The sequence below is a fragment of the Aegilops tauschii genome, chromosome 7 (assembly GCF_002575655.3).
Source record: "Aegilops tauschii subsp. strangulata cultivar AL8/78 chromosome 7, Aet v6.0, whole genome shotgun sequence".
Classification (NCBI taxonomy): Eukaryota; Viridiplantae; Streptophyta; class Magnoliopsida; order Poales; family Poaceae; genus Aegilops; species Aegilops tauschii.
Genome location: NC_053041.3, coordinates 465,511,418 through 465,526,727, shown reverse-complemented (window position 1 = coordinate 465,526,727; position 15,310 = coordinate 465,511,418). Strand labels below are relative to the sequence as shown.

Sequence of the window (15,310 nt, the reverse complement as noted above, 5' to 3'; positions counted from 1 at the left end):
AAGTTTCAGATCATTCCGAGAACTTTTTACTCTGCACAAAAATAACACCATGGCAATTCTGCTGAAAACAGCGTTAGGTCGGGTTAGTTCCATTCAAATCATGCAAGTTAGAGTCCAAACAAGGGCAAAAGAGTTTGGAAAAGTAGATACGGCGGAGACGTATCACCCATCAAGCTTAACCTCCTCCTCCTCGCGCCTAGTAGTACTGAAACCGCACATCATGTACTCAGTTTTAGTTCTAGTAAGCCTAAACCCTTTCGATTACAAGATTTATCTCCATAACTCTAACTTCCTATTTAACCCCGTCCGACTATCGTCAACTAGCACCACATCATCCGCAAAGAGCATACACCATGGGATATCTTCTTGTATATCCCTTGTGACCTCATCCATCACCAAGGGAAGAAGATAAGGGCTCAAAGCTGACCCCTGATGCAGTCCTATCTTAATCGGAAAGTCATCAGTGTCGACATCACTTGTTCGAACACTTGTCACAACATTATCGTACATATCCTTGATGAGGGTAACGTACTTTGCTGGGACTTTGTGTTTCTCCAAGGCGCACCACATGACATTCCGCGGTATCTTATCATAGGCCTTCTCCAAGTCAATGAACACCATATGCAAGTCCTTCTTTTGCTACTTGTATCTCTCCATAATTTATCGTACCAAGAAAATGGCTTCCACAGTCGACCTCCCAGGCATGAAAAACTGATTTTTGGTCACGCTTGTCATTCTTCTTAAGCGGTGCTCAATGACTCTCTCCCATAGCTTCATTGTATGGCTCATCAGCTTAATTCCACGGAAATTAGTACAACTTTGAACATCCCCCTTGTTCTTGAGAATTGGTACTAATATACTCTGTCTCCATTCTTCTGGCATCTTGTTTCCCCAAAAAATGAGGTTAAAAAGCTTGGTTAGCCATACTATCGCTATGTCCCTGAGGCCTTTCCGCACCTCAATGGGGATACAATCAGGGCCCATTACCTTGCCTCATTTCATCCTTTTTAAAGCCTCCTTGACCTCGGACTCCTGGATTCGCCACACAAAACGCATGCTGGTATCATCAAAGGAGTCGTCCAATTCAATGGTAGAACTCTCATTCTCCCCATTGAACAGCTTGTCGAAGTACTATCGCCATCTATGCTTAATCTCCTTGTCCTTCATTAGGAGTTGGTCTGCTCCGTCCTTGATGGATTTGACTTGGACAACATTCCTCGCCTTCCTCTTGCGGATATTGGCCATCTTATAGATGTCCCTTTCGCCTTTCTTTGTGCCTGACTGTTGGTAGAGGTCCTCATATGCCCGACCCCTTGTTTCACTGACAGCTCACTTTGCGGCCTTCTTCTCCATCTTGTACTTCTCTATGTTGTCTGCACTCCTATCCAGGTATAGGCGTCTGAAACAATCTTTCTTCGCCTTAATCGCCTTCTGGACATCATCATTCCTCCACCAGGTATCCTTAACTTCGCTTCTCCTTCCCCTATACACTGCAAACTCCTCCAAGGCCACCTTACGAATGCAAGTCACCATCTTCATCCACACATTGTCCACATTCCCTCCTTCCTCCTAAGGGCCCTCCTTAATGACCCTCTCCTTAAACGCCTGAGCTACCTCCCCCTTGAGTTTCCACCACTTCGTTCTAGTGACTTTGACATGCTTATCCCGCTGGACATGAATCTGAAAGCGGAAGTCATCAACCATCAGCTTATGTTGAGGGACAACACTCTCTCTAGGTATCACCTTACAATCTAGGCACACACGCCTATCTTCTCTTCTCGAGAGGATGAAATTAATCTGGCTAGAGTGTTGGCTACTACTAAAAGTCACCAAATTTGATTCTCTCTTTTTAAAGAGGATGTCAGCTACGATCATGTCTTAGGCTAGAGCAAAGCTTAAGATATCTTCTCCTTCTTGATTCCTGATGCCATAGCCAAAGCCCCCATGCAGCGCTTCAAAACATGTGTTAGATGTACCCACGTGGCCATTGAGGTCTCCTCCTATGAAGAGATTCTCGCCAATCGGTACACTCCTAAGAGCAACTCTAGCAGACCGCGCAAAATGCCCGGCCCGCAAAAATTCCGGCGAGTATGCGGGCTCGGGCCAATTTTCCGGCCAGAACAGAGCCCGCATACTCGCCCGGCCCGCAATTTTTTTTACCGCAGCCCGCAAACCGCACGCCCCGAGCACTATAAGTGCGGGTCCAAACCCTATCCCCCCGCCGCCGCGAGCCACCTGATTCCCCTTTCTCCTCTCCCAATTTCTCGCCGTCGGCGACCCTCCGCCCCGCCTCCAGCCGCCATGTGGGGCTGAATGTGGAGCTCCGGATGCGGCTCCGGCAGCAGATCCGGCCGTGAGAGGGACCCGGAGTGCGAGCGGCGCGTCCGGTCCGACGGCGCGAGGAAGCGCGGCGCTCGGAAGTGGACCAACCGCGGGCTTTCGCCGCCGGCGAGCTTCGACCGCCGCGAGACGGTGGAGTACGACCGCCGGCGCGCGTCGTTCTCCTCCGCGCGTTCTTCGTACGCCGGATCCTCCTCCTCCGCCGCGGGCTTCCTCCCCGTGAAGAGCGAGTGGTCAGACGAGGAGGAGGAGCCGGAGCCGCCGGCGCCGTTCGCTCGGCCGGTGAAGGAGGAGCCCGAAGAGCCCGCTCCGCTCGGCCGCCGCGGAGTCGTCGGGCCCGAGGACAATGCCGCGGAGTTCGACGCCGTCGCTGCCGTCATCGCCGAGTGGAGCGTGCGCGAGGAGGAGGAGCTCCGGCGCCACGCCGAGGAGCTCGAAGCCCTCGAGTGGCGGCAGGCGGTCGCCAACAACGTCGCCGCCAACGAGAAGGCTGACGAGTGGCGCCGCATCCACGCTTAGCAGGCGAAGAAGTACGTCGATCTCTGCAGCTCCGGCGAGGAGGATTGAGCGTCCGGCTCCTCCACGGTGTCGTCCAGTTTCCGCGACCTCGCCGCCGTCAGATCCGACCCCCTAGTACTAGTTTAACGTAGTATGTAGTATAACTATGCTTGTAGTTTGTGATGAACTATGTAGTATGCGATGAACAATGTAGTATGTGATGAACTATGTTTGTGCAATTTCTCCCGCGAAAGTATTTTTTCAAATTATGCAGGTTTAGATACGGGTTCTGCTCGGCCGCGTATGTTTTTGACCCGCAAAAGCGATCTTCGTGAACCCGCAAACGCGTTTTGCGGGTCGTATTTTTGTGGGGTCTGCTAGAGTTGCTCTAACCATGTCCTCCGGGCCTTCCTAGAACTCCCTCTTAGTGTTCTCATTGTGGCCTACTTGCGGTGCATACGCGCTGACAACATTGACAACTAAGTCCCCAACTACCAGCTTGACCAGGATAATCCAGTCCCCACATCTCTTGACGTCTACCACTCCATACTTAAGGCTCTGGTTGATCAAGATGCCTACGTCATTTCTGTTTGTAGCCGTCCCCGTGTACCACAGCTTGAAGCCGGTATCCTCCACCTCCTTCGCTTTTTGACCCCTCAATTTGTTTTCTTGGACGCAAAGGATATCAACACCTCTTCTCACCGCTGCATCAACTAGTTTACGAAGCTTCCCTGTCAGAGACCCTACGTTCCAGCTACCTAAGAGAATCCTCCTAGGCTTGGCTAGCTTCCTTACCCTTCGCACTCGTCAAATCAAATGCGAAGACCCTTGCTCATTTTCCACTACATCCGGGCGCCGATGTAGCGCGCCACTAAGGATGCGACGACCAGATCCTCGCTCATTTGACACCGTATCCATATCAAGATACGGCGCGCCACCGGGAGGGTGACGGACCGGCCCTTGCCCATTTGACACCACACCCGGGTTCCTATGTGGTGCCCCAACGAAAATCTTTTGGGTGTCATCTCCATAAGAGTGGTTGAGTTTTTACGTTGGCTCGCCAAGCCTATCACAACCCTTCTCCTTTATCCGGGCTTGGGACCGGATATGTTGAGACAATATAGGCGAATTTACAAAAATGTTCTTGATGTATACAAAAAATGTAGAATGAGACCCAAAAGGAACAAAGAAATAAAAAAGAAACAATGGAAACTGAAACAGAAGGAAAAGAAACCAAATAAAATAGAAAACAAAAAAGAAACCGGAGAAAGAAGTGCAAAAAGAATGGAAAACAGTGAAAACTGATAAGGAACCAAAGAAAAACAAAAAAAATCTTGCATATAATGTGTGTGAAAAAGTTGATCATGTCTTAGAAAATGATAATCAAGCATTTGAAAAAAAATGTTAAAATAGTATTTGAAAAATCTTAATCAAGCATTTGAAAAAGTTAAATGCATATTGAAAAATTATTGACCATGTATTAAAAAATGTTAATCTTATATTTGAAAAATGTTAATCAAGAATTTGAAAATGCTAAAATGTGTATAGAGAAAATATTGATCATGTATTTCAAAAATATTAATCTTGTATTTGAAAAATGTTAATCAAGCAATTACAAAATGTTTAAAATGTGTATAAAAATGTTGACCATGCATTTAACAAATATTAATTTTTTATTACTATAGCATGGTAGCGGCCCAATTGACATGTTGGCCTTTTCTCAGAAAATGTTAGCATTTTAGCCTAGGTGGCAGCCAAATGGTTGGTTTGTCCTTCATAAAGTTTTAGATCACTACTTTAGTAAGCATATACATTAAAATGATGTTTTTGGATGGGCACGCTGATCAAGGGACTGCCGGAACGGACTGTGATGGTCATATGCTGTAGGATGAAGACACGAAGTCAAATCAGTGATCACGTGTGGATCAGGACGACGGCGAGGTTTGGATAGCGCGTGTCATCGACAGCGAGTGTCCAGTCCACGCGTCGTTCGCTGATCGTGCGGGAAGTGTCGTTTGTAAAGCAATTTCGTAAACCCTTGGTATGCATCAGCATGTAGTATATTGGAATCAGAGAATATCGATACAATGTGCATACCTTTGCACTATGTAATGCGTCAGCGCGATAGCTATAGCAGCCCAGCACGGCCGTAGGATTGAACTAGCTATTATTACCTAGCAGCACTAGGTAATGTGCATTGGGCAATGCTGCTGCGTGACTGCGTCCAGAACCGTGGCTATCTTCTTCCTGGTAGCACGTTATTTACTTTTAACTACTCCTTCTGTTCTTAAATATTTGTTTTTTTTAAGATTTCAAATGGACTACCACATACGAATGTATATAGATATATTTTAGAGTGTAGATTCATTCATTTTGCTCCGTATGTAGTAATTTGTTGAAATCTCTAGAAAAACAAATATTTAGGAACGGAGGGAGTAGATAATTACCCCGCGCGTTGTTGCGGAGATTTCTTGCAATATTTTTTGATGAAATTTAAAACAGATATGATAAATTGTATTTAATTAGTACATACTCCCTTCGTTCCAAAATAAATGTCGTTGATTTAGTACTAAATCAACGACACATATTTTACGACGGAGGGAGTAGTTGTGAATATATGTAGAATATAAGTAGTATTTCTCATGCATGTCGAGAGAAATATAATTAGTGTGACTGATGATGTGGCATGTGTGGAGAGTTAAGACGTGTGTATGTTGAGAGAAAATATAAATACACCTTCATTCGTAAATATAAGTCTTTTTAGAGATTCCAATGAGGACTACATACGAAGTAAAATGAATGGATCTTCACTCTAAAATATGTCTATATAAATCTGTATGTAGTCTTTATTGAAGTTTCTAAAAAGATTTATATTTAGGAACGGAGGGAGTAACATTTTTCATACATGTTAAAAGAAACAATTAATGGGATGATGATGTGGCATGTTTGGTGAGATGATATGTGTGCATGTTGAGATAACTAAGATAGTGATGACCAACTGCTTTAGTGATCTAAAAAATTTGAACACTAGTGTCACACGCATTACACGAATATATGCAACTCTGAATATTTTTAATGGCAAATTTAGTGACGTGAGGATGACAATTTTAGTTGTGCAATTCTTTTTGGATGACAAGTTCCAGTTTTTTTGTGTGTTTGTTTTTTTTAATGACAACTTTAGTTTAAAAAAGTCAGGGTCAGCGTGCTTCGTGCCACATATGTGGCATTTATCTTTTGAGAAAGATTTTATATTTATTTACAGAGGAAGTATATAAGATTTGTAAGCTTTAAAGTAAATTGCATTCCCATGTCCATACACACACGCATACACACGCACGTGGCCCGTGCACACACAAACGCACACAGATTGAACTAGCTGTAATTAATCAGTCGCCTAAAGAAAGGAGGCTGTAATTAATCAGTGAACTCAGGATTTGTTAACTACCTGCCTCCGGCCGCCCGGCGCGTGTCCTCTCCCCGGTTTAACATCAAGGTCAAACCAGCAGAAAGAAAACCGACAGAAGAAAAAAGAAAAACAGGCACTGAACAATAACAAAAATGATAAGTACCCCTTCGGTGACGTAATGTAAGACAGTTTTAACACTGACAGGGACTCTAGAAACATCTTATAAAAGGTTACAGTGGGAGTACTGTATTAAAATGATAGAGAGATGATGTCCAGTGGTTGCTAATAATTCACACGATGTCCGTGATGGAGCATCATATGTACTCCCTCCGTTTTAAATTACTCGTCGCTGGAATGAATGTATCTAGAACTAAAATACATCTAAATACATTCATACGTGCGACAAATAATTCGGAACGGAGGGAGTACAACAGATTAGCACATACTCCCGTTGACTCCCCTGATTAATTTGTGCAAATTGCATCTTGCTCACAAGCATCGTACTGTGTACAACAGATGTTATATTTCTGCTGACTCTTGTGATTAGTTTGTCCTAGTTACATCTTGCTCACCCTTCCACTGTTGAACATAGTATTTGTCTTATCATAGCCGCCCACGAGCGACGGCATGTCAACTCTCGAGCTAGCATCTCGAGTTCCTGACAAGCATTACTTAAATCAGTTACATCAACCTCTTCCAATGCGTTCGTCTTTTCTTTTTTACTATCTTTTCCATGAGATGCGTTCCAGTTCGTTCTTGGAGCTGTCGAACTCGACAACAGGTCCCCGCAAAAAAAAAAAAGAGAGAACTCGACAACAGGTTAGCGGGAATTCTCACATCGAAACTACTGTGAGCATGACAGTTGCCGGCCGAACTCCGCACGATGAAGGATTAAACGGTGCTATGTGCTGCATCACGCCAAAGTCGTCCAGAATTTGTCGCGTGTAGCAGCGCTCTTCTCACATTCTCTGCGTATTCTCTTAAATTTTCACTTTTTGAGAAACATCCCAAACCGGTCAACTTGGTAAGCCACTAGTTCGTATTTTCAGATCACTATTTTAGTGATCTAAATGGTCTTATATTATTTTATTATTTTATAGAGAAAGTACAAATAAATCTGCACATGCCACTCCAAGCAATTTTTTTGAAAGTCTCGCGTCATTTATTAATTAAGAGGGAAAGAAGAAGTTCAATGTTTGTGTTACAACGCCCATCGTGTTACGACACTGCTATAAAAGGCCTACTCTCGTGGCATGATGGATCTCAACTTCTTTGCACCCGCGGTGACCCAAGTTTAAGCCTCAATCTTGATGTTAGCTAGTAGAACCGTCGGTGGGGCACTCTTGAGTTGGGAGATGTGAGTGTTCCTTTTATTCCAGATTGTCCAAGAGGTGAGCATGGAGAGGGTAGCCATGGCCTTCATATTCGATATGGTAGAGTCGGAGAGCCCGATCCACCACTCAGGGGCGGAGCCAGGATGAAAACCGAGAGGGGGCAAAGATGTACACAATTTTTTTCCAGAAACATGTATACAAACTAGTGCCTAAATCTTTTAAAAATCAAGCGCACAAGCATACATATAGTCCATAAGAATCAAAATCATATATTTCTTTATAAGATAATGTCAGCACACACATAATTATGACAAGTTGATTGCCAAAAGTAAAAGTAAACCACCACTTACGAAAGAATAAATTGTGAAACATGAATATGTCGATTTCTTTTGTTCCTACGTTCCTTTTTAGCCTTCAATTTGCGGGGAAAGGAAACATGTTTAAATATAGAAGGAATGTAAACATTGATAGATAAAAAAATAAGCTTGAGCACATTACCTCCTTCCGTTTCATCCAGCGACGATTTTTCCAAATCTCCTCATGCTATTTGACACTAAAATCTGTAAGTATCTTCCTTTTCGATGGATCCTGAGTAAGCTTGTTCAGATCAACTATTTCCATGGATTTTGCGAAAAATTGGTACATTAGCTTGCCTGTCAATATCAAATAGTTGAACGTTAAAAGACCAAATTTTACTATAGATTTTATTCTACTCCCAGATGCTCAAACTTATTGGTAGAAAGCTAGATTCAATCAATCTAATTAATAATTTGTACACTATAATTTATACACATGGATATTTGATACAGTTCGTTACCTTTTTTAACATGGAAATCAGGATATACTAGTAAGAGAACTAAACTTAGGGCTTACCTTGATTGAATGATTAATCAGTACAGCTTCTTCAGTGGGGATGGCGAGCCGGCCGGCCGGCGTGTGCAGCGCGGATCGAGGCTGATCGCCGGGGGGATGTCACGTATGCGCAGCCTACAGCCGCAGTCGGCGGCGCGGCGGCTTCGGCTGGTCAAGGCGGTCACACAGGCCATAAACGCGTGTGAAACTCCCGTAGATCTGAATGCTGTACGTTTCTATTCCAGCGATTGAGAACCACCTTTTCTTAGGCGAATTAAGAACCACCTGACCGAATTGTATGCACGAGGCCTGATTGTATTCTCTCTAGACGGGCTGCTGGGCTTTGAACATACAGCAGAAAATAAAGAAGTGGGGGCAAATACCTTGGGCTTAGTAGGGGCAACGCCCCATATACTAGGCCTAGTATTAGTCGGCTCGAAAAACGAGTGGGGGCATTCGCCCCCACAAGCATGCACGTAGATTCGCCCCTGCCACCACTCTTTGGTTGATCATGCCAAGTGCCAAGTGGAAGTGTTGATGCTTTCGAGCTGGAGCCAATGTTTTATCATTTTCCAAAGTCTAGTAGTGTACCGGCATCTGAAGAGGAGGTGGTCGATGGAATCTTGCACACACTTGCAAAGAGAACAAAACCCACAATTAGGCCACCCCTGGTTAGCCAAACGGTCAACAGTCCATACCCTTTTTTTCATGGCCAATCACGCGAAAAAATTGACCTTGGAAGGGGGCCAGGCCTTCCACACCACAAGCTTCATGGGTGAGCGGATGATGCAAAAAAAATTAGGCCAAGTATGCAGATTTAGCAGTGTATATTCCGCTTTCTGTGTATTTCCACACAACACTTCAAGCAATGGAGACTGTGAGCGGTACACGGCAGAATGGATTTTTTTTCTTTTCAGATTGACATGATTACAAAAATTTGCACATTCAGTGTGTTATAGAAAAATATATCTGATGCGTATGCAAGATTTAGCAAAGCCGATATTGACATCTTTAATTATGTTATCATCCCATTATATTACACATCTGATTTTGAGGTAATGAATCTCTGTACCAAAAAAATGATATAATGTGTGCTAGCTTCTTATCTAGTACTCCTTCCGTCCGAAATTACTTGTCGCATAAATGGATGAAAATGGATGTGTCTAGAATTAAAATACATCTAGATACATTCATTTCTCCGACAAGTATTTCCAAATGAAGAGAGTAGCTGCGATCCTCTATGCTTCAAAGAAGGCAACGAGCAGAGACGGGAGCGGCTACAGATCAATCGACTAACCCAGAAAAGTGGTCAGTTGATTGGTACGAAACAAACGATGCAAAAGGAAACAAATGAAAACTGACTGAACCAGAATTAAGGTCAGTCGAAATCAGCCCAACAGGCAAACAGATTGAAGATTTTTTTAGGTGTGATTGAAGAAAATTATGTTATCTGTTTCTGCCTTTTGTTAAGCCCAAACGCAAAACCGGCCTGGACCCGCTAAGCAACCCACTCTGCTCAAAACAAAACGATCCACCTAACACTGAGATCACTAGGTCTTCTTCCATCCTATTTCTTCCCCGACCTCCTACCTCCCAGCCGCCGCCACGGACGCTGCTGGTGACCTCAGTTTTTGTTGCATTCGTGTCACCTCTATGTAGATCTTGTCCTAAAATTTCCTCCTTAGAAACAGATTCTTCTCCGATCGCCCTTATTTCTACAACACCAGAACAATAAAAAATGGATGAGTGTTCATCGCATTCCCAAATCGCAGATCTGTCTAAAGGAAAAGCAAAAAAGAGAAAGAAACCTGGAGAACAAGCTGCTTCTGGTAATTGCAAGGTAAAATTTAATCTGACCACACACCCCCTTTTCCTTTAATTATAGGGTCCATATTCCTGTTGTATCTCATGTGTTGACCTGACAATACCATGAAACCACAACATTAAGTTCACTGAAATAATCAGATGCATTATAATGTTTCATGAAGAAAGAACTTACTGGAATGTACTTGAAAAACAAACTGAACTTGCAAGGACATAAAGGAAAATTTGCACAGATACATATAAAGCAACATTACATTTCGACCTAGGAACTAGAAGCAGTTTGAACTACAGTTTATGCAAAACAGCTCCCAGATATCAGAAAGTAGCACAATTATAATCTAGCATTTTCACTAGGTGGTTGAACTACAGTTTATGCGAAATACCTCACAGAAATCAGAAACTACACAATTAGAACCTAGCATTTTCACCAGGTGGTTCAACTAGAGTTTATGCAGAACACCTCCCAGAAATCAGAAAGTACACATTTAGAACCTAGCATTTTCACCAGGTGGTTGAACTACAGTTTATGCAGAACACCTCCCAGAAATCAGAAAGTACACATTTAGAACCTAGCATTTTAAACCTAGGAATTAGAAGCAACATAAAAGAGCATTGGTAAAACTATGGTATCATGCTACAACATGGAAGCCTAAAAGAAGTTGTCATACTTTAGATATGAAACATCTGCATATGAAACATATGTATATGAAAGTTCTCATAATTTACGAGCAAGCAATAGAGGTTGAACTTATTTTTGACAGCTCTAGGAACATGCTCATGAACAATATTGAATTTGCATTTTCAGGCACGTAAATTTGCACAAGATAATCGACAACAAAGACAGACAATATGGATATACAACAAGATAACACGGTAAGCAAAATAAAAGGTTAAAAATTTACTAGCTGGCATTTCTTTCCAATCTGGCATTTTCAAGCAAAAAAAGAATACAAATAAATTTGTTTAAAAAAATGTGCAGGTGCTGAAAAATTCAGATGAAGTGGATGAACATGTACAGTTGGTTAGAAATTAAATTAATGTAACTCATGAGGTTAGTTTATTATATTTCAAATTTTTATATAATTATATGAACCGAAAAAACTAACCTCTGTTGAAACTTTCATTATAGGGCGCACTACTTGGACAAAGCTATGGGGTACAAGAACAGCAACACTACACAAGAAAACTCCAAGAATTAAGTAAAGAGGTGAAGTATAGTAAACCAAAATGCACAAAATCAAACAAAAATGGATACACGGTATTGAAACATTTCTGAATTATTCATGCAGGAATTATTAGACGTTCAGTATGGAAAGCAAAGTTCTCAAATGATTAGTGAGCTTCTAGCACCTCAAGGAGCCGTACAATCGTACACAGAACTCATGCAACAGATGACTGTGGTGAGTCATCCTCAGAGTGACAACATGGCAATCCCTATAACAAGTTTCACTTCGCTATTGACAACAAGCATAAATGCTTAGGTATGTGCTATTGCTAAAACCTATATTGTACAAGTTGCAATAAGTTAAATATTATAGTACAACTTCATGACATGAATTAATTTGTAGCATCAAAATCCAATTACAAGCACCCAACGGGTTGAAGAAGAAGAAGATGATGAAGGAGATGAAGCACATGACTATAATTCTGAATGCAACAGTGATGAAAATGAAACTGATCCAAACGAAGATTACCTAGAATTCAGTAGTGAACAGAATGAAAGTGATGCAGAGGAAGATTACCTGGAACAAAATACAGTGAGTTGTGGTCATTTCGGTGGAAATCATGAGCGTTCAGAATTGCAGCTATTAGAGCAGAGTTGGAACAATTTTGATACAGTTGTTGAGCAAGACTTGTTGACCACTCAAAAATAAGAATTAGCACAAAGCAATCGGGGAGAACTGCAAGGACCTGATCATGCAGAAACAACAGATTCAAATGGCACAAGTAGGAGTGATGAATCAGAGTTTGAAACAGAGCAACAAAAAGATGGGGAAATCTCTCACATTGCAGGGCATGCACTGGATAAAAACAAGAACAAATCAACAAATTTGTTATAAGCATAACTAATCTTGAATGAATTGATCAATAGTGAATTTTAAAAAACAGTACAGCTATAACTACAACAAACACATACTTCAAAAATTCAAAAAATAAATAAATAATTGCAGGTTCATGATACTAAGCCTGCACACATTTTACAACAGCAACATTAATATTTAATAGAGAACAAAGATAAATATGTGCAAAGTATTTCAACCTACGCAAAATTTTAACTGTACTAACATGCAATCATCAATATCAACTGGAACCTAGTTCATAAACCTAATTCGTACAATTCAAAGACTGTTATTAAAAAGTTGCATGTTCATGATACTAAACTTGCGCACAGTTCATAACATCAACTTTCATATGAACCTTCATGATATATACAAGAAAAATCAAAGATTAAAATGCAGACTACCTCACTGTATGAGACATGAAAACATGCACACAGCGATACTTGCATGAGTTGATCATAGCACACAGGGACAACATGAAAAGGTACATAGGTTTCATATCAGCAATCAAGGAAAGCAATACCTAAGTAAACACATACACACATACTGATAAATAAAAAGAAGAGATAAATATAAGAAAAGATAAAGACAACTCACCATCCTTCTGAAGCAATCCTCGTCAACGACAACATCGAAAACTTCAGGGACTTCATCCGCTCGCAGAAATGGTACGCAAGGAGCACCTGGACAACGACAAACAGGGCAAACCATGCCTACACAATAAAAAAGAAACACATGGTAAATAAAAAGGATTTTTTATGTAATTACCCAGCAGGGCATAAAACAAGTTGAACAACCTACATTAACTATAAAAATATAAAAGCTTACAATCTAACTATCTCAAAGAAATGAATTCCTAGTCTAGATGGGTAACTTAAAAGAAGATAAATTACATAAAGAACCTCCATAATCTTGACTAAATCTGAACAAATTGCATCTCTATGTATCTAAACTTGCACAGATACCTCAAAAAAGCAAAAGTGTATCAACACCATGGACATATACGAAAAATGCAATACACCTAAAAACATCAATTGGACTCAATAGTGACCAGACACACACTTAATATAACATAAAACATAATAAACTGACTATCAAACATAAAATAGGCATAAAGTAAATAGAATCAAACCTAAAAGGTTTATTAGAAAGCAGATTTATTAGAAAGCAGATGACCTAGAATCCGCATCAGAATAACAATATGCACAAAAAGGATTGAATCTTTAGAGACATACAAGACTCACTGAATCAACCTGTTCAAACCCTAAAACCAAACAGTAAAACAAATCACTGCACATCAAACACAAAAAACAAGAAAACCCTAAGTAAAGCATAAAAAACAAAAAAACTAACAGGACTCCTCTAACTAGTACAAGAAACAATACAATAATAAGATTCAATAAGGAAGAATACCTGAAAAAGAGGAGATGGAGCAACGGCAATCCGTCATCAACGAAACTCCCCCGATTGGTAAATCCTGCAAACACCATAGTGAACCATAGAGAAGCACCTTAGTAAGCACAAACAAAGTGAAAATGAGCAGATCTAGCAGAAACAAAAAGCAAAAGAAGTAGTATTCGCAGAGGGAGCAGATCCAGCAAAAACAAAAAGCAAAAGAAGAAGTATTCACAGAGGGAGCAGATCTAGCAAGAAACTCCACGAACCCTAGCTTGGGGCAGGAAGAGGAGAAGACAGAGACCAAGAGAGACTGGGGCGGAGAGGGGGAGGGGGAAGTGACTGACAGAAACCAAGGAGGAAGGGGTAAGACGAGAAGAACAGCGACGGTCTGCGTTCCATCCAAACGGGCCGGGCAGCTTAACGGGCGCCCCGCGAGGAGCACGAGCCGAGCAGAAATCGATTTGACTGACGGGTTAGTCGATACTACTTGGCCCAAATCTAAAACGGGAATAAACTGAAATATGACGCATCCCATAGCACTATCCAACGGACAAGAAATTGACTGACGCAAAAGTGAAAACTCAGCTGACTGAAAAGTAGCTAAATTGAGCAGAGACAGCCACACAGGGGGGCTAAAGAGTCGCCATAGCCTACAGGGATTTGATGTCACAACACAGATGCAATTAATCAATGGAAAACACTCCTTTTAAATCGACTGATCCCACGTCTCCTTCAAGCCGCCTCATGCGCCTTCCACGTGTCCTTTATGGGACCCACGTTGCTCTTAGCCTCTTCCTGCTTCCTCTGGTCGAAACATCTCGACCACACACGCATCTCATTCCCTTCGTCACCCATTGCCGTTGCAATCCGCTGTTGCCTTGCACCGCAGCTCCCGTCGCCGTCGAGCTGCATCGCAGCACCCGCCGTAGGCGACGGCGCTGCACCGCACATCCCGTGCTGCATCTCGCGCTGCGTCGCACCACCTGTCTCCGGCAACGTTTCTTCGGAGCATCCTCCATGGCCGCCAGTGCTGCATCGCAGCTTTCGCCGTCGTCGCGCGCTGTCTGGGAGTTTCTGCCATGGACGTCGTGCTGCGTCGCAGCACCCATCGCTGCCAACGTTGCACCGCAGCATCCGCCATGGCCGGCGCTGCATATTAGATTCTCAACTTCCGCCATCTTCACCATGCGCTACGTCGCAGCACCCGTCGCTGCCAATGGAGCTTCGCCGGTCGGTCGTCGGCGTTGCAATGAAGCTCCGTCGAGGCCGTCGAATGCTTCAATGGAGCTTCGCCGGAGGGTCACCAGTGCTACAATGGAGTTTCGCCGGTGGCGGTGCTGCCATGAGCGGTGGCGGTGCTGCAGGGGAGGCACCGAGGGTGTTGCAAGGGGCCGGCTCCCCGGCCGCCCGCGGCGGCGGTTCTGGTGCCGGCGGTAGCGGCGTTGCTACAAGGCTGAACATGGCACTGCGAGCCTGGTTGGGATGTCTTGCCGGAGCTCGCCGCCGTAGCCAGGGCTCCCGTGTGTGTGGAAGAGGATCAAGAGCGTGGGGAATTTTTGCCACAGGAGGAGGACGAAGCTGCGGCATGCGCTGTGTAA

At 42.9% G+C, this 15,310-nt stretch overlaps 2 long non-coding RNA genes across 2 annotated transcripts; one reads left to right on the top strand and one right to left on the bottom strand.

The window, feature by feature from the left end:
* Positions 1-11,057: 11,057 nt before the first annotated feature.
* On the top strand, positions 11,058-12,201 carry LOC120969412 (uncharacterized). Its single transcript, XR_005763602.3, has 5 exons — positions 11,058-11,127; positions 11,234-11,305; positions 11,384-11,461; positions 11,544-11,735; positions 11,823-12,201. It is a non-coding gene; the product is annotated as an uncharacterized lncRNA (long non-coding RNA).
* Positions 12,202-12,982: 781 nt separating this feature from the next.
* On the bottom strand, positions 12,983-14,007 carry LOC123494674 (uncharacterized). Its single transcript, XR_006666065.2, has 2 exons — positions 13,728-14,007; positions 12,983-13,027 (listed from the first exon to the last, which is right to left on the bottom strand). It is a non-coding gene; the product is annotated as an uncharacterized lncRNA (long non-coding RNA).
* Between the last annotated feature and the right edge of the window lie 1,303 nt (positions 14,008-15,310).